At 45.4% G+C, this 26,060-nt stretch overlaps 1 protein-coding gene across 4 annotated transcripts in view; it reads right to left on the minus strand.

The window, feature by feature from the left end:
- Positions 1-26,060, minus strand: part of foxn3 (forkhead box N3) — a 393,377-nt gene that overhangs the window by 281,197 nt on the left and 86,120 nt on the right. Inside the window, exon 1 of one of the 4 annotated variants that reach the window (XM_070879651.1) lies at positions 6,265-6,336. The exons of the other annotated variants lie outside the window; for them this stretch is intronic. The gene's annotated coding sequence lies outside the window, so the exon portion shown is untranslated. Of the gene's footprint in view, positions 1-6,264; positions 6,337-26,060 lie in introns of those variants that run through there. 4 annotated transcript variants of the gene reach the window in all.

The following is a 26,060-nucleotide window of genomic DNA, read 5'->3' on the forward strand; positions in this document are numbered from 1 at the left end:
TTAAAAAAATCCACACACAGACATCTTCCATCCTTTCAACTGGAGTTCAGGACTGGAAAATCGGGTCCTTCATTGAAACATCTGTGAACTCACGTGGAAGCAAGTCATCCTCGTTCGAGAGTGATGAGCGTGTGTTGTGTGTGCGCGCGCGTGTGTGTCAAATAGCCCGATGACACACACAGTTCATACAGGAACTGTGGCAACTTGAGTAAGGTACCTATGTGGAATTCATGATGGGGGGGCAGAAAAAATAGGAGAGAACATGAAGAACAAAAGATATATTTGTTTCTCTGAACATCTTGTGCTCCTAGTACAAAAGGAAAATAAATGATCCTTAACTTCTAAAACCATTCCCAGCTTGGCAAAGCCAATTTTCATGACTGTCCCACACAAACATCAGCACTGAACTTGGAAACATAGAAAATAGGTTCAGGAGTAGGCCATTCGGCCTTTCGACCCTGCACCACCATTTAATATGGTCATGGCTGATCATTCCCTCAGTACCCCTTTCCTACTTTCTCTCCATACCCCTTGATCCCTTTAGCCGTAAGGGCCACATCTAACTCCCTCTTGAATATATCCAATGAACTGGCATCAACAACTCTCTGCGGTAGGGAATTCCACAGGTTAACAACTCTGAGTGAAGAAGTTTCTCCTCATCTCAGTCCGAAATGGCTTACCCCTTATCCTTAGGCTGTGTCCCCTGGTTCTAGACTTCCCCCAACATCGGGAACATTCTTCCTGCATCTAACCTGTCCAGTCCGGTCAGAATTTTATATGTTTCTAAGAGATCCCCTCTCATTCTTCTAAACTCCAATGAATGAAGGCCCAGTCGATCCAGTCTCTCCTCATATGTCTGTCCTGCCATCCCTGGAATCAGTCTGGTGAACCTTCGCTGCACTCCCTCAATAGCAAGAATGTCCTTCCTCAGATTAGGAGAGCAAAACTGCACATAACATTCCAGGTGAGGCCTCACCAAGGCCCTGTACAACTGCAGTAAGACCTCCCTGCTCCTATACTCAAAACCCCTAGCTATGAAGGCCAACATACCATTTGCCGTCTTCACCGCCTGCTGTACCTGCATGCCCACTTTCAATGACTGATGTACCATGACACCCGGGTCTCGTTGCACCTCCCCTTTTCCTAATCTGTCACCATTCAGATAATATTCTACCTTCCTGTTTTTGCCCCCAAAGTGGATAACCTCACATTTATCCACATTATACTGCATCTATCATGCATTTGCCCACTCACCCAACCTGTCCAAATCACCCTGCAGCCTCTTAGCATCCTCCTCACAGCTCACACCGCCACCCAGTTTAGTGCCATCTGCAAACGGAGATATTACACTTAATTCCTTCATCTAAATCATTAATGTATATTGTAAATATCTGGGGTCCCAGCACTGAGCCCTGCGGCACCCCACTAGTCACTGCCTGCCATTCTGAAAAGGACCCGTTTATCCCGACTCTGCTTCCTGTCTGCCGACCAGTTCTCTATCCACGTCAGTACATTACCCCCAATACCATGTGCTTTAATTTTGCACACCAATCTCTTGTGTGGAACCTTGTCAAAAGCCTTTTGAAAGTCCAAATACACCACATCCACTGGTTCTCCCTTGTCCACTCTACTAGTTACATCCTCAAAATTCCAGAAGATTTGCCAAGCATGATTTCCCTTTCATAAATCCATGTTGACTTGGACCGATCCTGTCACTGCTTTCCAAATGCGCTGTTATTTCATCTTTAATAATTGATTCCAACATTTTCCCCAGTACTGATGTCAGGCTAACCGGTCTATAATTACCCGTTTTCTCTCTCCCTCCTTTTTTAAAAAGTGGTTACATTAGCTACCCTCCAGTCCATAAGAACTGATCCAGAGCCGATAGACTGTTGGAAAATGATCATCAATGCATCCACTATTTCTTGGGCGACTTCCTTAAGTGCTCTAGGATGCAGACTATCAGGCCCTGGGGATTTATCGGCCTTCAATCCCATCAATTTCCCGCCTAATAAGGATATCCTTCAGTTCCTCCTTCTCACTAGACCCTCGGTCCCTTAGTACTTCCGGAAGGTTATTTGTGTCTTCCTTCGTGCAGGCAGAACCAAAGTATTTGTTCAACTGGTCTGAACAGTAGCAATGCATCAAGGGTCCTGGACAACAAAGCATTTTCCCATTAGAAGCCATTTCCAGTGTTTCTGGATAATCTTTCAACATGTTCAAACTAATATTGGAAGATGATTCGTACCAAAAAGCAAGGTTTTTTTTTAAAAACCCACCTGTCGGTGTTTGTGGAAGGTTACAAACAATGCTAAATTTTATGAGCCAGAAATTAATTCCATGCAATCTCTGTTTGTTGTGAAGGACATGTTCAAGCACATTTGCTGGGATAGGTCATCTGTTGAGGAGGAAACCGAAAACAAAAAAGTTTACAAGTATTCGAATGTCTCGACCGGAGCCCATGAACTGAACCACGTGTGAAGTCGTCTCAAAACCCACCTCTGCTCCTCCAGAAACTCAGCAACGTTTTGTCCCCTGAAACAAAGGCATCTCTGCTTATGGCTACACTTAAGTCTTTCACCAGACACCAAGCTACAGAACTCGGCTGGGTATTCAGCCACGGGGCAATGTAAATTAAGGCTCCGACATGAGTAAGTAGGACATGTTCCATCTTTGTACACAGTTGCAACATTCCCCATTAGTTGGGCTCAGAGGGGCACTAGCAGATGCTAGGGAGATGTCCGACAATACCTGCAAGTCCCTTTAAAGCAGAACCAAGGGCGTTTTGCCTGGGAAGTGGTTGCGATGCTACAATTAGCTTCAACATTCCTGCACGAAGAAGAGCAAGAAATACTGGGGGTGAAATGTGTGTGTGGGTAGTGTGGAAATGGGCGATAGCAAATTGGTAGGCCGCTTTACACCACGTCTGATTTTCCTTTCCCTCGGAAAATCAGGCACAGTATAAAATGGCCGCCATTTCACTATCGCCCATTGCTACGCTACTGGTTTCACCCCCAATAAATCAGTTAGGATATCAATGGTGATTATCTTGTAGTTCCTACTGATAAGAGTGCATGGGAGTGTCAGGCAAAGACGGGATCAGACTCAGTTGCAACACCCCTTATGTTGTTGGACAGTCTGCCGAGAACTCACGCATGAAGAGTGAGTACTTGGGTGTCAGCCTTAGCTCAGTGAGTAGCACTCTCGACTTTTAGTCAGAAGGTTGTCGGTTCAAGTCCCACTTCAGAGACTTCAGTACATACTTTAGACACCCAGTTCAGTACTGTTCAAATGAGATGTTAAACCGAGGCTTCGCTTGCCCACTCAAATAGACGTTAAAGATCCCGTGACACTATTCGAAGAAGCGCAGGGGAGTTATCCCCAGTAACCTGGCCAATATTTTAACTTGCCTCAACCAACATCAGTAAAAAAAAAAATTATCTGGTCATTATCACATTACTGTTTGCGGGAGCTTGCTGTGTGTAAATTGGCTGCCACGTTTCCTACATTACTACAGTGACTACTCTCCAAAAAAGTATTTCACTGAATGTAAACATAAGAACATTAAGAAATAGGAGCAGGAGTAGACCACCTGGCCCCTTGAGCCTGCTCCGCCATTTAGTAAGATCATGGCTGCTTTGGGATGAGAGACTGTGAAAGGCGCTATACAAATGAAAGTCGTTCTTTTTAGGCAAGTTAAAAGAGCCGACACACAGTGCGCCAATGGAACTGCACCCCCAGTTTGGATTTACATATTCAGGAGAGGAGAGGAGCAGGAAAAAGTTGGAGAATCAAAGAATCTAGGCTACAGTGTATAGGACAAGACAGACTGAAAAAGTCAAGAATGGAGGAAGGCGCATGTAGCATTGTACATAATTGATATTTACATAAAGTACACTTCTAAGCACCATCGATGCTAATAAATGGTAGCCAGTAAGAGACTCAGCACACTTCATTCCCCATCATGCGGTTTTCATTATCCGCATTATTGCACTGTCTGAAATGCTGATTAAAATACGGAACTGGCTGACACAGAAGTAACTGAAGCTGCTGAGTGCCACATTACCAACCACAAGTTTCCAATTTGGATCACAAGGCTACAGGTCACTTCAACCTCTCTTGCTTCCGCTGGCAAATATTTTGGTTTATCCAGCCTGGGTGCTGGATGGAGCATGCTGGCAAGGCACTCAACTTACAATTAACTCCTATTAATCAGTTCTCCTCTCATCCATCAAGTAGTGTGGACCACTCCATAGAGAAGCCTGCAAACCAAACTATCATTGTCACATGGTGTAAAAGGGACCTGCATTGGAGTTGAAGGAGTAGACAGGGGGATTTGAGCTGGATATATTTTTTAAAAAAGAGCACTTGTGTGCATACACAGACTGGTAGACGTCCTAAGAGAAAATTTTACAAGGACACCCTGAAAGCCTCCCTGATAAAGTGCAACATCCCCACTGACACCTAGGAGTCCCTGGCCAAAGACCGCCCTAAGTGGAGGAAGTGCATCCGGGAGGCTGCTGAGCACCTCGAGTCTCATCGCCGAGAGCATGCAGAAATCAAGCGCAGGCAGCGGAAAGAGCGTGAGGCAAACCTGTCCCACCCACCCCTTCCCTCAACGACTATCTGTCCCACCTGTTACAGGGACTGTGGTTCTCATATTGGACTGTTCAGCCACCTAAGAACTCATTTTAAGAGTGGAAGCAAGTCTTCCTCGATACCAAGGGACTGCCAATGATGATGATGATTTTTTTTTAAAAAGCGCAAGTGTGCATACACAGACTGGTAGACATCCTACTTGGGAGTTACAGGTACATATACACCTTTGGCATCAAAAATGAAAAGGCAGATCTCAGATCACTAAGCTCTAAAACACAGCATTATGTCTTTTTAACTTATTCCCAAGTAATTATTTTAGATAATTCATTGCATTTTTTTATAGACAAGTCCTTTATGTAGGATATCATGTGCACAAATGGCCAATATAGTCACAAATGTTTATCTGCTGTAACTCAGGGATTTACACATTAGCAGAGCAGTTACTATTTACAGAATAAAGATTTGGAATAAGTAGTATCAAATGCTGGATTTTAGTTGGTGCACTGCTGCACAGGAGCAGCAGCCTACTCTGCTATCTCACCCAAGTGGCCATTCTCCACATGTAGAGAGTGTTGACATGCTGGTCCAACTGTGATGGCGAGGCAGGGGGCGATGGGAACATCACAACCAAGCGAAAACTTGCCATGATTCCATATGCACTTTCAAAGCATGGTTGCTGAATACAGACACCTGGGGCATTCCAGGAAATACCGACAGAGTCGGTGTATCAGACTTGTCACTTCGCCCAAGATTGGTTTACTCAGCACAGAACAGGGGCCTTCCAGATCGGTATGGTTCAGTGACACATCATGAGGTATATCAGCCCACTCAGCCATTAGCACGGATGATGAAGTATTACATTTTTTCAGCTGCTTTGACCCCAACTACTAAAGAATGACTAAGAAAGCCGAAAGTAAACTGGTCCCATTTGCTGTACAGATACTAGCTAAATCAGAATGTATTGAAACTTCAAATCTTGCCTTTAAATGACATATTAAACCGAGGCCCTGACTGCTCCCTCAGGTGAATGTAAAAGATTGCTATTTCGAAGAGGAGCAGGGGTGTTTTCCCCCAGTGTGCTGGACAATATTCATCTCTCAACCAACATTAGTAAAACAGATTATCTGATCATTATTGTATTGCTGTTTGAGGGAGCTTGCTGTGCGCAAATTGGCTGCCGCATTTCCTACATTATAACAGTGACTACACTTCAAAAAGTACTTCATTGGCTGTAACATGCTTTAGGACGTACTGTGCTTCCGTGACTGATTTAGAGAGAAAATTATTTTAAATTGAATATTTAGAACAGCAGTACTATCTAATATCTGGTTATAATTTTCTGTATGTGAATAATCTAACATGTACACAAGGCTAGAAGTAATTATTTAGTTACAGTATCTCTCCCCTCCACCCAGTGCTCAGAAAATAGTTCATTAAAAATAATAACAGCCCTCACCTTCTTGACAAATATATCAATGAAAATTTCACAAATATTTAATCCTGATTCTTTGTTCACAATTGACCACTTCTATCAAAAAATAATCCTGGTCCTATCAACTAATAAATCCAGAGTCCATTCTCCCCTTGATACTGGAGAAAACGAATATGTGAAATATAGGCTAAATGCATTTCTAAAAGACAGCTTAGAAAGTTCTCACTACTTACCGTGGCAGTGGTCTTGAAGTTGTTAAGCAGAGAAAAGGGCTGTCGGGCAAGGACAGCTTAGCTGTATATTCTGAACAGCCTTAGCAAAACACAACGGCAAATCCTCGAATGAAAGGAGGCTGGCTGCCCCTGTTACAAGCAAGGACACTGCCAAACTCTCATTTTACCGTTCAGCTGAACAGAAGGCTCGTGTAATGACAACCACAAAACTCATTTAAAGTCTGAAAAGGCAACTAATGAGCCCATTCATGGTGGTGATAAATTATTCACCACCAACACTGATCCCACTCCAGTTCAGCAAAGTAAACTTTAAACAAGAGACGCCAAGCCCTCATTTAGGAATGGAAAAAAGTGTACTGCGTACTTCAAATACAGCGGTGCCTTACTCGAGGACTTTGCTACCTAACATGAAGCTAACTGGTTAACCTCGAAGAGTGTTTTTGTTGGGACTAACCCTTTCATTTCCTCATTTGCTCAATTTTAAACGGCAGTGCTTAGCACAAGGGCAATAATCGTAAATGGAAAACAGGTAGAAAACAAATTCTAACTAGCTACCGCTTATTCAGCCGCTTGGATTCCACCAGCTTTTTGCTCAAGGGTGTTGGCAACAAACCTGCCCCAGCAGTATCACGTGCCTTGCCCCAGTAACCTGTTTAACAAGCAGGCTCATCCGACAAGGGATTGGTGCAAAGCTTTCCCTTCCTGCAACATCGATCTCTTTCTCAGAACCTTGATTTTAATAACACCCAGCGTGATGTCAATCCCACCTCGGGCCACAATTACAGCACAAGCAAACTCTGCCCACCCCACAGCGGGGAATTGGGACCAACACCAACAACTCCGAGGACAAGAGTTACAATGAATGACAGCTTCGCAAAAGGAGGTGAACTGCAAAAAGTCTGTTCAAAGTATGCTTCCGATTAATCCACCATCAACTTTCAGCAAACCTCAAAAGCACAGAGCCATCATAAATCGATTACATTTCCACACTTTGAATATACTATAAACTTACAAGGTAATAATTGGGCCACAAACAAGATAATACGAATATGCTACAGTACTGCAGGTAGGCTAAATTCCAGCTGGAAAAATAAATATTTATTACAACAGAGCACAAGTTACATCATATCCTGGATCAGTTTAGGACTTAACTCATTCAGTACTGGGAGATCATGTTAGAAAGAATGAGCATAATTAGATTTCCAATTGTCACAATAAGAAAAACAGACTTGCAGTGAGATTCTGCCTTCCACATCCTCCAGATATCCAGAAGTGTTTCACAGCCAATCATTACTTTTGAAATGTAGTCACTATTATGTACGATGTGTGAAATCATTGAACATACAAGGGTGAAATAATCACGAGTTCATCTGTTTGGTAGTACAGGTCGAGAAATACATTCTTGTCCAGGTTACTGGCAGGTCCAATTAAATATTAAGACCAAAGCCATTGTCTTCTGTCCCTGCCACAAACTTGATTGCTGAGCCACAGACTCCAACCCCTCCATGACTAATGTCTGAGGCTCAACTAGACTATTTGCAACCTCAACGTCCTATTTAATCCGGAGCTGAGCTTCCAACCCCATATCCTCTCCATTACCAAGATCGCTTACTTCCAACTCCACAATATCGCCCGTCTCAGTCCATCTGCTGCTGAAACCTGCAGCCACGCATTTGTTACCTTCAGACTTGACTATTCAAATACTCGCCTGGCCAGCCTCCCAAAAAGCACAAGTAATAGAAACATAGAAAATAGGTGCAGGAGTAGACCATTCGAGCCTGTACCACCATTCAATATGATTATGGCTGAGCATGCAATTTCAGTACCCCATTCCTGCTTTTTCTCCATAACCCTTGATCCCTTTAGCCGTAAGGGCCACATCTAACTACCTTTTGAATATATCTAACGAATTGGCCTCAATAACTTACTGTGGTAGAGAATTCCACAGGTTCACAATTCTCTGAGTGAAGAAGTTTCTCTTCATCTCGGTCCTAAATGGCTTATCCCTTATCCTTAGATTGTGACCTCTGGTTCTGGACTTCCCCAACATCGGGAACATTCTTCCTGCATCTAACCTGTCCCATCCCATCAGAATTTTATATGTTTCTATGAGATCCCCTCTCATTCTTCTAAATTCCAGTGAATATAAGCCTACTCGATCCAGTCTTTCTTCATATGTCAGTCCTGCCATCCCGGGAATCAGTCTGGTGAACCTTCGCTGCACTCCCTTGCAAGAATGTCCTTCCTCAGATTAGGAGACCAAAACTGCACACAATACTCAAGGTATGGTCTCACCAAGGCCCTGTACAGCTGCAGTAAGACCTCCCTGCTTCTATACTCAAATCCCCTCACTATGAAGGCCAGCATGTCATTTGTTTTCTTTACTGCCTGCTGTACCTGCATGCCTACCTTCAATGACTGATGTACTATGACACCCAGGTCTCGTTGCACCTCCCCTTTTAATAAGCTATCACCATTCAGATAATAATCTGCCTTCCTGTTTTTGCTACCAAAGTGGATAACCTCACACTTATCTACATTATTCTGCATCTGCCATGCACCTAACCTGTCCAAGTCACACTGCAGCCTCCAAGCATCCTCCTCGCAGCTCGCACTGCCATCCAGCTTAGTGTCATCTGCAAACTTGGAGATATTGCATTCAATTCCTTCATCCAAATCATGAATGTATATTGTAAATAGCTGGGGTCTCAGCACTGAACCCTGCGGCACCCCACTAGTCACTGCCTGCCATTCTGAAAAGGACCCGTTTATTCCTACTCTTTGCTCCCTGTCTGCCAATCAGTTCTCTATCCACGTCAATACATTACCCCCAGTACCATGTGCCTTAATTCTGCACACTAATCTTTTGCGTGAGACCTTGTCAAAAGCCTTTTGAAAGGTTAAATACACCACATCTACTGGTTCTCCCTTATCCACTCTACTAGTTACATCTCAAAAAATTCTAGAAGATTTGTCAAGCATGATTTCCCTTTCATAAATCCATGCTGACTTGGACCGATCCTGTCACTGCTTTCCAAATGTGCTGCTATTTCATCTTTAATAATTGGTTCCAGCATTTTCCCCACCACCGATGTCAGGCTAACCGGTCTATAATTCCCTGTTTTCTCTCTCCCTCCTTTTTAAAAAAGTGGGGTTAATAGGAGCAGGAGTAGGCCAAGAGGCCTTTCTAGCCTACTCCATCATTCAATAAGATCATGGCTGAACTTCTACATCAACTCTATTTTCACAACCTATTTCCATTATCCCTAGATTGCCTTAGTACCCAAAATCTAGCGATCTCAATCTTGAATATAATCAACTGAGCATCCACAATCCTCTGAGGTAGAGAATTCCAAAGATTCACAACTTTCTGAGTGAAGAAATGTCTCCTCATCTCAGTCCTAAATGGTCAATCTCTTATCCTGAGACTGTGACTCCCACCTTACATCCTCCGTAAACTGCAGCTCACCCAAAGTTCTGCTCACACCAACTTCCATTCACCCATCGCCCCAGTGCTCGCTGACCTACATTGGCTTCTGATCCAGCAACGTCTCAAATTTAAAATGTGTTCTCATCTCTCCAAGGCCTCGCCTCATCCTATCTCTGTAACCTCCTCCAGCCCTACAACCCTCCGAGATCTCTGCGCTCCTCAAATTCTAGCCTCTTGTGCATCCCCAAATTCCATCGCTCCACCACTGGTGGTGGTGCCTTCAGCCGCCTAGGGCCTGTGCTCCCTCCCGAAACCTCTGTCCCTCTCCACCTTTAAGACACTCCTTAAAACCTACCTCTGGTCATCTGCTGCTGAAGCGACTTGGGACATTTGACTGCGTTAAAGGCACTATACAAATGCAAACTGTTGTCGAATTCCTTGCTTTTACATCCAGCCGATCAGGCAGTGAGGACCTTGGTTTAACATCTCATTAGAAAAACAATGCAGCAATTCCTCAGTAATGCACAGAAGTGTCAAACCAGATTATGCACACAAGTCCTTGAGTGGGACTTGAAACGACAATTATTTAACTAAAGTTGATATACTGACTACTATCATAAAGTCACAGTTGCTAACCAATAATCATAACAACAAACAAGTCAAGCTTCCTGGATAGAAACGCAACTCATATCTGGTCACTCATTCACTTACAGTTTGTGGCTCCCCACTATGCGCAAATTTTATGAACTTATAAACTAGGATAAGCTTCCAATTAAGGGCTCAGGGATTGCGGCAGCATTATAAGATATGTCATCTTTCAGGCCAGACTTCAAACCAAGGCTCTCTATTCCTGCAGACATTAAAGATCCCACAGATCTATTCATAGAGCAGGGAGCTCTACCAGCCAACCATCTTCCCTCAAACCCCACCACTAAAAGCAGATTAACCGACCACGTCTCATTGCTACTTATGATATTCTGCTTGGTATTCTGGGGCGAGTGTCTCACCTTCTGACTCCCCAAAGTCTTTCCACCATCTACAAGCACAAGTCAGGAGTGTGATGCAATACTCTCCACTTGCCTGGGTGAGTGCAGCACCAACAACTCGCAAGAAGCTCGACACCATCCAGGACAAAGTAGCCAGCTTGATTGGCACCCCATCCACTACCTAAAAATTCACTCCCTCCACCACCGGCGCACCATGGCTGCAGTGTGTAGTGCAGCAACTCATCAAGACTTCTTCGACAGCAAATCCCAAACCCACAACCTCTGCCACCTAGAAGGACAAGGGCAGCAGGCACATGGGAACACCATCACCCGCAAGTTTCCTTCCAAGTCACACAACATCCTGACTTAGAAATAGATCGCTGTTGTTTCAAAATCCTGAAACTCCCTCCTAAACAGCACTGTAAGAGTACCTTCACCACAAGGACTGCAGCGGTTTAAGGCAGCGGCTCACCACCACCTTCTCAAAGGCAATTAGGGATGGGCAATAAATGCTGACCTTGCCCGCGATGCCCACATGCCGTGAATAATTAAAAATAATCTCATTTTGTAGATTAAGTTACTGCTGCATTGGTCCCTGCACTTCCAGGTAATTAATTTCACATGGAGTGTTTGTGGAGTTTTTGTTTCCAAAGGAGCAATGATGAGGTGCTTTATAAATGCAAGTCTTATTTATTGCTATAAGTACCACCATGCACAAGTTGCAACATGCATCGTAGACTACACTTCAAAAGTACTGCTTCGGAATGTCAGTATAGAACCCCGCTATAGAAATTAAAGTCCTTTCCTTTCAGTGAAAAGGTAACGGAAGGGATTTTAGACAGCAACTGCCTTTTGAATCATGCTGCTGGGATGTATAGAATTTTACAGCTTTGCAAGCACCAGGTACAACAAAAACACCAATTGCAGTGTTTGCCCCAGGGCACAGAAGTGACCAGGTACACAGTAATGATCGAAGTGGCAGCAGGAAGGTGGATCTGGATGGCAAGTCCAGCGCTCACAGATTGCCCTTCTGCTCCACGGGAGGTTTCTGTCCTCCCTGAGCTCGCCTTAGGACACCTGCGTTACAGTGGTTGGGGGATGGGCAGTGGGCTCAGGTAGTTGCCTTTGCAGCACGGAATTTAGGGGTAAGGATTACATTTAGGGGTAAGAAATGCCCACTATTAGGGCCAGGGAAGCTTAGGTGGGGGGAGATTGGGAGAGGAAGAGTGAAGGAACCCTAAATGCAGAGGATGGCCGGGGGGAAATTTGTTCAGGGAGAGCTCCCTAGAGAGCTGCCATCCCATCGGCCATTTTGGAGCTCCCGGGGCACTCAAAGACCCAGTTAAGAAAGCCCTAGACAGCCAGCACCTCACTGCCTACCTGGCGACCCTTGATGACCCCAAGACACAGAGTGCCCACAGCGCCTGGTCTGCCCTCAAGGCCTCCATAGCCAGCGCCTGCGAAGAGACGCTCGGTCACTCAACCAGGTTTGACGAGAGCGACCAGGAGATCCAGGAGCTAATAAGCCGCAAGCACAAGGCATTTCTGAACTTAAAGCAGCAACCCAATTCGGGAGCAGCAAAGCAGCTCTACAGGCGGCTGAAGGCCGAGGTCCAACAAAAAACCCTCAACCTAAAGAATAGATGTTGGGTGGAGAAAGCACAGGAGATCCAGCAGCTGGCCGACAACCATGACGGGCAAGGATTCTTCAGCGCAGTCAAGACCACCGACGGCCTAAGCACCCAAGGCCCCACTCCACTGCTGGCCAAGAACAGTGACGCATTCATTAAGGACACTGAGGCAGTCAGGGCCCACTAGAAGGAGCACTTCGCAGATCTCCTTAACCGAGACTCTGCCTTCGACTCCATCCTGCAGCATGCTACCCGCCACCATCTCAGCAAAACCCCAGCCCTGCACAAGGTAGAAAAGGCCATCCGTCAGCTCAAGAACAACAATGCATCAGGAGTAAATAGATTCCTTGCTGAGGCACTAAAGCATGGCAGAGAAGCACTACTGGCATGAATGCATGACCTCATCTCTCTTATGAAGAGCATGCCAGATCTCAGAGATGCCGTATTCGTGGCCATCTTCAAAAATGGCGACAAGTCCGACTGCGGAAACTACAGAGGAATCGCCCTGCTGTCGGCCACTGGGGAAAGTCATTGCAAGAATCTTCCTCAACCGTCTTCTCCCTGTGGCTGAAGAGCTCCTTCCAGAGTCACAATGCGGATTCTGTCCACTAAGGGGTACAACGGACATGATCTTCACGGCGTGACAACTACAACAGAAATGCAGGGAACAGCACCAACCCTTGTACATGGCCTTCTTTGACCTTACAAAGGCCTTTGACACTGCTAACCGTGAAGAACTATGGAGGGTCCTCCTCCGTTTCGACTGCCCCCAAAAGTTTGTCACATCCTCTCCGCCTGCTCCATGATGACATGCAAGCAGTGATCCTGACCAACGGATCCACCACAGACCCAATCCACGTCCGGACCTGGGTCAAGCAGGGCTGCGTCAGCGCACCAACACTCTTCTCGATCTTCCTTGCTGCAATGCTTCATCTCACTATCAACAAGTACCCCGCTGGAGTGGAACTAAACTATAGAACCAATGGGAATCTGTTCAACCTACGTCGCTTCCAGGCAAGATCCAAGGTCGTCCCATCCACTGTCATCGAACTACAGTACGCGGACAACCCTTGAGTCTGTGCACATTCAGAGGCTGAACTCCAAGCCATTGTCAACACCTTCATCGAGGCGTACAAAAGCAAGGGCCTTATGCTAAACATGCGTAAGGCAAAGGTCCTCCACCAAGGTCTGACCCCGCCACATACCACTGCACCCCCCCCCATCCCCACCGTCATCAAAATGCACAGCTCGGCCCTGGACAACGTGAACCATTTTCCATACCTTGGGAGCCTACTATTAGCAAGGGAAGACATCGATGATGAGGTCCAATACCACCTCCAGTGTGCCAGTGCGGCCTTCGGTCGCCTGAGGAAGAGACTGTTTGAAAACTAGGACTTCAAATCTGGCACTAAACTTATGGTCTACAGGGCAGTAGTGATACCTGCCCTCCTATATGGCTCACAGACTTGGACTATATAGAGCAGACACCTCAAAGCGCTGGAGAAGTACCAACAGCGCTGCCTTCGCAAGATCCTGCAAATCCACTGGGAGCATAGACTCACCAACATCAGTGTTCTCACTCAGGCCAAAATCCCCAGAATCAAAGCACTGACCACACTCGACCAGCTCCATTGGGCGGGCCACGCCGTCTGCATGCCCGACCCGAGACTCCCTAAACAAGCACTCTACTCGGAACTCCGACACGGCAAGCGAGCTCCAGGTGGGCAAAGGAAATGCTTCAAGGACACCCTCAAAGCCTCCTTGATGAAACATAGAAACATAGAAAATAGTAGCAGGAGTAGGCCATTTGGCCCTTCGAGCCTGCACCACCATTCAATAAGATCATGGCTGATCATTCACCTCAGTACCCCTTTCCTGCTTTCTCTCCATACCCCTTGATCCCTTAAGCCATAAGGGCCATATCTAACTCCCTCTTGAATATATCCAATGAGCTGTCATCAACAACTCTCTGCGGAAGAGAATTCCACAGTTTCACAACTCTCTGAGTGAATAAGTTCCTCCTCACCTCGGTCCTAAATGGCTTACCCCTTATCCTTAGACTGTGACCCCTGGTTCTGACTTCCCCAACATCGGGAACATTCTTCCTGCATCTAACCTGTCCAGTCCCATCAGAATTTTATATGTTTCTATGAGATCCCCTCTCATTCTTCTAAACTCCAATGAATACAGGCCCAGTCGATCCAGTCTCTCCTCATATGTCAGTCCTGCCATCCCAGAAATTAGTCTGGTGAACCTTCGCTGCACTCCCTCAATAGCAAGAAGGTCCTTCCTCAGATTAGGAGACCAAAACTGAACACAATATTCCAGGTGAGGCCTCATCAAGGCCCTGTACAACTGCAGTAAGACCTCCCGCTCCTATACTCAAATCCCCTAGCTATGAAGGCCAACATGCAATTCTTCACCGCCTTCTGTACCTGCATGCCAACTTTCAATGACTGATGTACCATGACACCCAGGTCTCGTTGCACCTCCCCTTTTCCTAATCTGCCGCCATCAGATAATATTCTGCCTTCACGTTTTTGCCACCAAAGTGGATAACCTCACATTTATCCACATTATACTGCATCTGCCATGCATTTGCCCACTCACCTAACCTGTCCAAGTCACGCAGCAGCCTCTTAAGCGTCCTCCTCACAGCTCACACTGCCACCCAACTTCGTGTCATCTTTCTTCATATGTCAGTCCTGCCATCCCGGGAATTAGTCTGGTGAAGTTGGGCTTCCATTGCCACAACAATGTATTTCATTTCACAGCCCAGAATTAGCACGGGAGGAACTTGACGGTTGTGTGTATCTGAATATCCAGTTGAGCATGGTCATGTAGTGTTCTTCCCACAGACCAATCATGGTGGCACTGCCCTACAAAAATGTGAAGTTCTTTTGAATCATAGTTTTTTATTCTCGAGCTGTGTCTTATCTCCCACATACTTTTAGTTTCTACGTTAAGCATAGAAGTATGGAATTTAAAAATATTAAGTACTTCACCTGGTTTTAGATGTATTGGTATTTGTAAAAGGAAAGTCTGTACTCGCCAGTATTGAACTAGCATTGTGCTCAAAGAGATCAGGTACTTTAGCCCTGTACGTTTTACTTATTTATGGGCTTGAGGCCATTATTAGAAGGGAGGGTCCAATTCTCTTAAATGCTGCTCTTAATCAATTAGGATTGACAGTGTATTTCTTTACGAAAGTGAGTGGGATGCTCTGTGCTCTTTGTCTCTTCAGTTTGGTTGACAAGTGACTTCTTAGTTATATAAATTGTCACATGCAAAATCAAATAAAAACCAGAGCTGAGACAAGCCTTTGTTTCGGAGGTTACTGGCTGCATAACACAAACTTGGGCTTGAGTAGAAGGCTGTGGCAATAAACTGTCGTCCAAGGGTTTAGAAAGAACAGAACTATTACTTCAATCATTCATCATAGGCAGTCCCTCGAAATCGAGGAAGACTTGCTTCCACCCTAAAAGTGAGTTCTCAGGTGGCTGTTTGAAGGACATTTGGAGCACATGCTCACGAGACTTTTTCGTACTTGGCATTGGCCACGAAACCATACTTCACAAACTTTTGACTGTAGAGACCCCAACCTTGAGTAAGGCCATAGCACTAGCCCAGGCATTCATTGCCACCAGTGACAATACAAAGCAAATCTCTCAGCAAACAAGTGCTGCTACAAGTACTGTGAACAAAGTGATGTTGTTCTTGAATCGTAACATACAGGGCAGGTCACATATACCTGCAGCTGCACATCCGCAGATGACTCAGAGTCCACCATCAAAGATGATGAATGAAAGGCCATTAACAACTTGTTGGCGCTGCGGGGGTGATCATCATTTCCATTCATGCCGATTCAAAGAGTACATTTGCAAGGGCTGTGGAACAATGGGACACCTTCATTCAATGAGTGTGCAGGCGAGCTGCAAAGCCTGTTAAACCTGCAAACCACCATGTTGCAGAGGAGGACAGATCCATGGAGGATCACGACGAACCAGAGCCTCAGATAGAGGAGGCAGAGGTACATGGGGTGCACAAATTCACCACGAATTGTCCCCTAATATTGCTGAATGTTGAACTAAATGGACTCCCGGTGTCAATGAGCTGGACACGGGCGCGAGTCAGTCCATCATGGGCAAAAAGACTTTCGAAAGGTTGTGGTGCAACAAGGCCAGTCTTAACTCCAGTTCGCACGAGACTAAGAACTTACACGAAATAACTGATTCCTGTAATCGACAGTGCTACCGTAAAGGTCTCCTACGATAGAGCGGTGCACAAGCTACCACTCTGGGTGGTACTGGGCGATGGTCCCATGCGGCTCGGCAGAAGCTGGCTGGGAAAGATACGCTGGAACTGGGATAACGTCCAAGCGCTATCGCCCGCTGACGACACTTCGTGTGCCTAGGTCTTAAACAAATTTCCTTCGCTGTTCGAACCAGGCATCGGAAAATTCCGAGGAGCAAAAGTGCAGATCCACCTAATTCTGGGGGCGCGACCCACCCATCATATGGCGAGAGCTGTACCGTACATGATGAGAGAAAGGGTAGAGATCAAGCTAGACCGGCTGCAGCGAGAGTGCATAATTTCACCAATCGAGTTCAGTGAGTGGGCCAGTCCTATCGTCCCAGTCCTCAAGGGAGATGGTACCGTCAGAATCTGTGGCAATTACAAAGTAACTATCTATCGTTTCTCCCTGCAGGACCAATACCCACTGCCAAAGGCCGACGACCTCTTTGCAACGCTGGCAGGGAAAGACGTTCACGAAGCTGGATCTGACTTCAGCCTACACAACGCAGGAACTGGAGGAATCATCGAAGGCCCTCACCTGCATCAACACGCACAAGGGTCTTTTTGTTTATAACAGATACCCGTTTGGAATCCGATCAGCAGCGGCGATATTCCAGAGAAACATGGAAAGTTTACCGTGGTCTTCCAGGACAACATCTTGGTCACAGGTCGGAACACAGTCGAGCACCTGCAGAACCTGGAGGAGGTTCTTAGTCGACTCAACCGCGTGGGGCTCAGGTTAAAACGCTCGAAGTGCGTTTTCCTGGCGCGTGAAGTGGAGTTCTGTGGAAGGAAGATTGCGGCGGACGGCATCAGGCCCATCAACGCGAAGACGGAGGCAATCGAGAACGCACCGAGGCCACAGAACGTGACGGAGCTGCGGTCGTTTCTGGAACTCTTGAACTACTTTGGTAGTTCTTACCGGGTCTCAGCACACTGCTAGAACCATTACATGTCTTACTACGAAAAGGGGGCGAATGGGTTTGGGGCAAAAGCCAAGAAAATGCCTTTGTAAAAGCGAGAAAATTGTTATGATCAAACAAATTGCTTGTGTTGTATGATCCATGTAAGCGTATTGTACTAGCATGTGATGCGTCGTGATATGGCGTCGGGTGTGTATTGCAACAAGCTAATGATTTCGGGAAACTGCAACTGGTTGCTTATGCATCCAGGAGTCTGTCTAAGGCTGAGAGAGCCTACAGCATGACTGAAAAAGAAGCATTAGCGTGTGTCTATGGGGTAAAGAAAATGCATCAATACCTGTTTGGGCTAAAATTCGAATTGGAAACTGACCATAAGCCACTTATATCCCTGTTTTCCGAGAGTAAAGGGATAAGTACCAATGCATTGGCCTGCATCCAGAGATGGGCGCTCACGTTGTCCGCATACAACTACGCCATCCACCACAGGCCAGTCACAGAAAACTGCGCCGATGCTCTCAGTAAACTGCCATTGCCCACCACGGGGGCGGAAATGGCGCAGCACGCAGATCTAGCCATGGTTATGGAAGCATTTGAGAGTGAGCAATCACCCGTCACTGCCCGGCAGATCAAAACCTGGACAAGCCAGGACCCCTTATTATCTCTAGTCAAAAGCTGTGTGCTTCACGTGAACTGGTCCAGTGACCCAGTGGAAATGCAGGAAGAGATAAAGCCGTTCCAGCCTTCTGTGGGGCAATCGAGTAGTGGTACCCAAGAAGGGCAGAGACACTTTCATCAATGACCTCCACAGTACCCACCCAGGCATCGTAATGATGAAAGCGATAGCCTGATCCCATGTGTGGTGGCCCGGTATCGATGCGGACTTAGAGTCCTGCGTTCACAGATGTAATACATGCTCGCAGTTAAGCAATGTATCCAGGGAGGCGCCGCTAAGTTTATGGTCTTGGCCCTCCCAACCGTGGGCTAGGGTACACGTTGACTATGCAGGGCCGTTCTTGGGTAAAATGTTCCTTGTGGTTGTAGACACGTACTCCAAGTGGTTGAATGTGAGATAATGTCGGCTAGCACGTTCGCTGCCACTACTAAAGTCTGCGGGCCATGTTTGCCACACACGACTTACCCGATGTCCTGGTGAGCGACAACGGGCCATGTTTTACCAGTGCTGAGTTCAAAGAATTCAAGACCCGTAACGGGATCAAACATGTCACATCTGCCCCGTTTAAACTAGCGTCCAATGATCAGGCAGAGAGAGCAGTGCAAACCATCAAGCAAGGCTTGAAGAGGGTAACTGAAGGCTCACTGCACACTCGCCTATCCCGAGTCCTGCTTAGCTACCGCATGAGACCCCACTCACTCACTGGGATCCCACCTGCTGAACTGCTCATGAAAAGGCTCTCGTTAGTTCACCCTGATCTACTTGAACAGGTAGAGAGCAGGCGGCTTCAACAAAGTGCATACCATGATAGCGCAAATGTGTCACGCGAGATTGAAATCAATGATGCTGTATTTGTTTTAAATTATGGGCAAGGTTCCAAGTGGCTTCTCGGCACTGTCGTGGCCAAAGAGGGAAGCAGGGTGTTTCAGGTCAAACTTTCAAATGGACTCATTCATCGGAAGCACTTGGACCAAATTAAACTCAGATTCATGGACTATCCTGAGCATCCCACCTTGGACCCTACCTTTTTTGAGCCCCCAACATACACACCAGTGGCAACCGGCACCACAGTTGACCACGAAGCAGAAACCATCATCCACAGCAGCCCAGCAGGACCCAATACACTCGGCAGCCCAGCAAGGCCAGCTGCACAGCAGCCCAGCGAGGGCCCAACAAATGATTCAACAACACCAGCTTTCACACAACCTCTATGACAATGTAGCACTCCCTCTGTTGTATATGGAGAAAGAGTCAGACTGAACATTGTGAGCTCAAAGTAAAGTGTGACCTTAGTCTTTTATTGCAGGTCTCCAGAGTGCCTCTCCAACCTGTGAAGCCTCCTTAAATACCTGTGCTCTCAAGGGATTATGGGATCCCTTGGGACTCCAGGGGATGAGCTGTATAGAGTAAATACAAGTCCACATATAAACAACATTCCCTTCCAAAGTCAATAGTGTAACTATTTACAACGTGAGTCGATCTGGGACCCTTCTTGCCCTGGTTGATCGTCTCGGTGTGAAAGCTGGTGTTGTTGAATCATTTGTTGGGCCCTCGCTGGGCTGCTGTACAGCTGGCCTTGCTGGGCTGCCGAGTGTATTGGGTCCTGCTGGCCTACTGTGGATGATGGTTTCTGCACAGATTCTCTCCAAAACCCGATATATTTAAATTATATATTCTAGATTAAGAACCTACAAAGCCGTAACCTGAATATAAACATATATTTAGAGCATAACTTAAAAAAAACTAAAAGGCTTGTCGTCAGGGCTGGCAGATTTTTCACTTTTCCAAAGATGTAGAAACAGCTTTGGCTCCAAGCATCTCCCAATGATCACTGAAAGTAACTCTGCTGATAACAGAGTTAGATCTCTATAAAAGGTTGCCTCATGTCTACTATAAGAACCACACAAGGCAGTTGGTGTAGATTAGTCACGGTGTGTGGTTCGTGTGCCACTAACTGTACTCGTAAACATAAATCCCAAGACCTGTAGAATCCACTGCATTATAGACCCACTTTCTCATGGGCCTCGTGAGCTGCTACAGCTATTAAATTAAGTGCCTCGCGTCCTTTCATTAAGTATGTGGAGCACACACTCTATGTACGTGCTTGCATCGCAACTATTTGGTATCATGATGCACGAAGCACAGAACTGGTGGCATGTCGATTCCTAGGCCCTGCCTTTACACAAAAGCATAATTAGGAACAGGAGCAGGCCATATGCCCCCCCTCCCTCCAAGCCTGCTCTGCCATTCAATAAGATCATGGCTGATCTTCTACCTCAACTCCACTTTCCCATCCGATCTGCATATCCCTTGATTCCCCATAAAATCCAAATATCTAACCATCTCAGCCTTGGATATACTCAATGACTGAGCATCCACAGCCCCTTGGGGTAAAGAATTCCAAAGATTCACAACCCTTTGAATGAAGAAATTCCACCTCATCTCAGTCTTAAATGGCCGACCCCTTATCCTGAGACTATGCCCCCAAGTTCTCTCCAGCCAGAGGGAAAAAACTCTCAGCACCTACCCTGTCAATCCCTTTCAGAATCTTATTTGTTTCAATTAGATCACCTCTCATTCTTCTAAACTCCAGAGTGTACAGGCACCAAAGATGCCAACTTATAAGTCATCTAAATCACACACTGAACCAGCTCCGCACCCATTCCCAGGCTCATCCTGCCTACATTGGGCATATGACATGATGATTCCAGATCTAAAATCAGTCAGCAGAGCTATTTGTAGCTTTATCTATAAAGTGAGATCTCGTACAGTAATGAAGAACCAGCGGGCTAATTCTAAACAGACGGAGTCATGGAATCAATCCCCAAAATACTGGTAACATTCCAAAATTTGGTGCAATACAAATGGAATTTAACTTATTCAGTTATGTATTATGATATTTGTGTATCATTAGAAAAGTATCAAGACCTTGTTGGTTTTCTCCAAGAGTGCAAGTTTTCTTTTTCTTTTGAACAGTACTACACAGATAAATAACAGGACAAGACTGATCACCTCACGTGGTGCAAAGGACATGCATTGCTTGTTACATAATAGAAAAGACTCCTTAATATCAAGACCACCTTTTCAAAAAGCAACTAAACTTCCAATGATGAAATCACCAATTTTGTTGTTCTCCAATTCCCATGAATGCTCTTCAGTTCTTCTTCATCACTTATTTAGGATGATTGGAACTGTGGATATAGTGTGTGTGTGTGTGCGCGCATTATACGTGTGTTCATGCATGTGTGTGTGTGCGTGTGCATTTACGCGTGTGCATTACACGTGTGTGTGCATGCATATGCATTTATGCACGTGCGCATTTATGTGTGAGTGCATGTGCATTTACGCTTGTGCGCGTGTACATTTACACGTGTGCATGCATTACATGTGTGTGCATGCATGTGCATTTACATGTGTGCGCGCATGGGCATTTACGCGTGTGCGTGCGTGCATTACACGTGTGTGTGAGTGTGCATTTAAGCGCGTGTGTGCGCATGTGCATTTATGCGCACTTGTGTGTGCATTACACGTGTCTGTGTATGCATGTGCATTTACGCGCATGTGTGCGCGTGTGCATTTACGCGTGTGTGTGCGCACGCGTGTTTGTGATTGAACTGCTTCCTCATAACATCATTCAACTGATCGGGTCAAGCCAATGTTGATGACAACAACTTATTTGTATCAGCGGCTGCTTTCATCAACAAAGAAACAAATAATCGATGCAAGCCCATCCACTTCCACACTCAACCCACCCTCCTACTTAAAAGAAGTGATTTTTTTCTTTAAATGTAAGCTAACATTTGGTTCTGTGTAGATTTCTCCTCTTCTTGACATTTTCAATGTGATTTTGAAGTGGCCAAAACAGAAGCAAGATTCCAGTAAAAAGGGTTAAAATCACTAAGTGGAAAAACAGAGTAATGGATCGGTGCCGGGCAGTTTTCAAATCACTGCCCATTGTACTTAACTGCAAACAGAAGCCGAATTGCCAAGATTTATTTTTTGGCAGCGAGTCAAGCTCTCCTTTCTTTGCCACAGCCATGAAGTGATCATACAGTTAGAATTAAATCAGGGACAAAGAATCCACCATGATATTTGCCATGTTTGTTCTTTTTAATAAACATTATTGCACCAAAAATAGATCTAATTAATAAACCAGCCCGGGGGGAGGGGCGCAGGAGAGACAAATTCTTCTCAGATTCCTACCAAAATTGTCCACTGGCTGGCAATGGAAGGTGTGCAAAAATTGTCCATTGTGGAAAAGCCTTGCTTTGAAAATCCATATACAACCAGTATGTGGCACAAAACAAAGAACTTGCCTTACTCATTCTTTGCAGGGAAGAAAATACTGACTAAATAAATTAGCAGTACAGAGAGCTGTGACCAGTGGAAGAACCATCAGAAGTAAATACACACAGAAAAACGATGTACCCCAAGAATCACTTCACCATTGGGGGGGGGAGGCGGGGGGGGGGGGGGGGAGTTAGATTCTCTGAAGTTGTCAGGTTATTAAAAAATGGTGCTGCATACTGCACATCAAGTTTTGAATCATTATCAGTAGTTTAATTTTCCTAGATGATTCCACTGAGATCGACAATAAGCCTCTGTTCAGGATGAACTTTATAGTGCCCAAATAAGTCAGATGATGAATAAGCAGTTGGAAACTTGCACTGATCATACGTCACAAGTGCTGTAAACAATTAGATTTAGATTTTAAAACAACGTATATTTATATAGCGCCTTTAACGAAGTAAAATGTCCCAAGGTGCTTCACAGGAGGGTTATAAGACAAAGCAAATAAATTTAACACTAAGCCACACAAGAAGAAATTACGGCAGATGACCAAGTGCTTGGTCAAAGAGGTAGGTTTTAAGGAGCGTCTTAAAGGATTAAAGAGAGGTAGAGAGGCGGAGAGGTTTAGGGAGGAAACATCCGAGCTTAGGACCTAGGCAGCTGAAGACACGGTCACCGATGGTTGAGTGATTATCAGGGATGCTCAAGAGGGCAGAATTTGAGGAGCGCAGATATCTCGGGGTGGTTGCGGGGGGTGGGGGGGGGGTGGAGGTGAAAGGCTGAAAGAGATTACAGAGATAGGGAGGGGTGAGGCCATGGAGGGATTGATAAACAAGGCTGAGAATTTTGAAATCAAGGAGTTGCTTAACAATTAGAAGATTTCACTCGCACTACCCCACCCCCAATATTGGATTCCTATTGGTTTGAAGCAGAGGCATTCAAAATAGAAGGCTACATACAAAATGTACACAGTCCTCAACAGCAGCCCAAACAAAGATGCCTCTGTACAAGGTCAACTGATGAAACAACAAGGCGAGAAGGCTGATAAACCAGCCAATAGTGATCAAGCACGCACTCAATTTAGCATACAGTTTAGGTTGCTAAACTTTGATTATTTCTCGACAGTGATCTAGCTCTCATGTCGATAGTCCAGATGCAGCATTTCAGTCTCTGTAAATCAAAGTGAAGTGGTTATGCATTATAAACTGTTAAATATAACCGACTTGGCACTGGTGCTTCACAGATAAAACCAGGTGCGTGTATTAAAATGCTTTACTGTAAGCTCCACCTGTACATTTGAAAGTTTACTACTTATAATGTCAATTATGACATGCAGCCATTTGCCATTACCTTGCACATTAAACCTGACAAAGGCTTGGAACAACGTTTGTTAAATTCTGGTGACACCCAGCTGTCATTTTGGACATGAAATTGCAGACATAAATGGCACAAATTTTAAAATCTCGAGGCCAAAATTAAGCTCCTTAGAAAACTAAGTTAATGGTTCAAAAGATTAAGGCGGAGCGGGGGCGGGGAGAGAGCGCGCGTGCGAAAAAGAGAAAGAGAGAGAAACATACAAAGAAAACACGAAAAGCAATTTTCAATTAGTGAAACGTAAACAAAACGTAAACAATTCTGTGCTGTGATGAGAAATAGTATTTCCTGTAAATCTAGGTTAGGTCCTAAGTATTAGAATACCCCTCCTTAAACCTTTCCGCCTTTCTACTTCTCTTTCCTCCTTTAAGACGCTCCTTAAAACCTACTTCTTCAACCAAGCTTTTGGTCATTTGCCCTAACATCTCCTTATATGGCTCGGTGTCAAATTTTGTTTTTTGATAACATTACTGTGAAGCGCCTTGGGATGTTTTATTATGTTAAAGGCACTATATAAATAGAAGTTGTGGTTGTGGAAGGAGCCCCAGAATGATCATCATTTATCTCACGCTCCAACATTCTGGAAGGATGGTGGGGATAGGGCAATAATCCATGACATAAAGTTCAGGGTTTTTTTTAAGTCGTGTTTCACCACACATACAACTCCACCTGGGCCATCAAATATCTCAGCTTGTTGCATCAACACACTGCTCCAGGAACGGGCAGAATGCTGGCTTGATTGCCAAATGGCAGAATTGCTAGATACCACAACAATTTGTGTGTGCACATAAAATACCTCTTAAAATTCCCCCACCAGCCCCTAGACTGGCTCAGATCTCCCTCAACAGGAACAAAAGTAACATTTCAAACAATGGACTGTACAGAGTGCAGAAAAGGGACTTTTTTCCCGCACCGTTGTGTTAATTACCGATAAGTAGGAATCACTAGAATTTCAGTAATGTGCAATACAATCAGCGATATTTACAACACAGAAGGAAGCTGTTTTGGTCCATTGTGTCTGTACTGGTGCTTTGTTCGAACAATCCAAAACTAATCCCACTGCCCTGATCACTCCCTAAATCACAACAAATATTTGTCCACTTTCCCCTGAAAAGATGCAATCGTGTCTGCCAAAACTGTACCATGTATAAAGACATGTAACAACCCTTTGTATAAAGACATTTCTCCTAACCTCTTTCCTCAATCTGGCTATTTTAAACTGTTAACACCCTCATCACCAACTCCCTAATGAGAGGAAAATTGTTTTTCCCTATTCACCCTATCAATATCTTTCATCACTTTAAAATCATGCATTAAATCGCCTAGCCTTCTCCTTTCCAGTATACTCGCTGAAGTTTACAAGTGGTAGAGAGGTGATCTTATTGAAACAGACAAGATTCTGAAGGGGACTGGCAGGGTAGATACAGAGAGGATGTTTCCCCTCGAGGGGGAATCTAGGACTAGGGGGCACTTTCAGAATTAGGGGTCGCCCATTTAAAACGGAGATGAGGAGGAATTTCTTCTCTCAGAGGGTCATTGGAATTATCTATCCCAGAGAGCTGTAGAAGCTGAATCATTGAAGTATTGTGTATCTGTAAAGCATGCACTCCCATGTTCCGCCATCAGGGAGCTCATCCCCTGAAGTCCCAAGGGATCCCAGCATTCCTTGGGAGCACTGTATATCAGCCGGCCCCTAAGGCCTGTTCCTCACTCTGGAGTGTCTTAATAAAGACTGAGGTCACTGTTACTTTAACCTCCCTGTGTGCAGTCTCATCTGTGTTAGGAACACAATAACTGGCGACGAGTATACGAATCCAACGCAAAGATACAGCAAATTGTTGGCATCCTGGAGAAGTTCTCAGAGGGTGAGGACTGGGAAGCCTATGTCGAACGGCTAGACCAGTACTTTGTAGCCAATGAGCTGGACAGAGAAGGAAGCGCTGCAAAAAGGAGAGCGGTCCTCCTCACGGTCTGCGGGGCACCGACCTACAGCCTCATGAAGAATCTTCTGGCTCCGGTGAAACCCACAGATAAGTCGTATGAGAAGCTGTGTACATTGGTTCAGGAGCATCTTAACCCGAGGGAAAGCATGCTGATGGCGAGGTATTGGTTCTACACGTGCCAGAAGGTCAGGAAGTGGCGAGCTATGTCACCGAGCTAAGGCGACTTGCAGGACAATGTGAGTTTGATGGC

Source organism: Pristiophorus japonicus, chromosome 4 (assembly GCF_044704955.1).
Source record: "Pristiophorus japonicus isolate sPriJap1 chromosome 4, sPriJap1.hap1, whole genome shotgun sequence".
In the NCBI taxonomy this organism is placed as follows: domain Eukaryota; kingdom Metazoa; phylum Chordata; class Chondrichthyes; family Pristiophoridae; genus Pristiophorus; species Pristiophorus japonicus.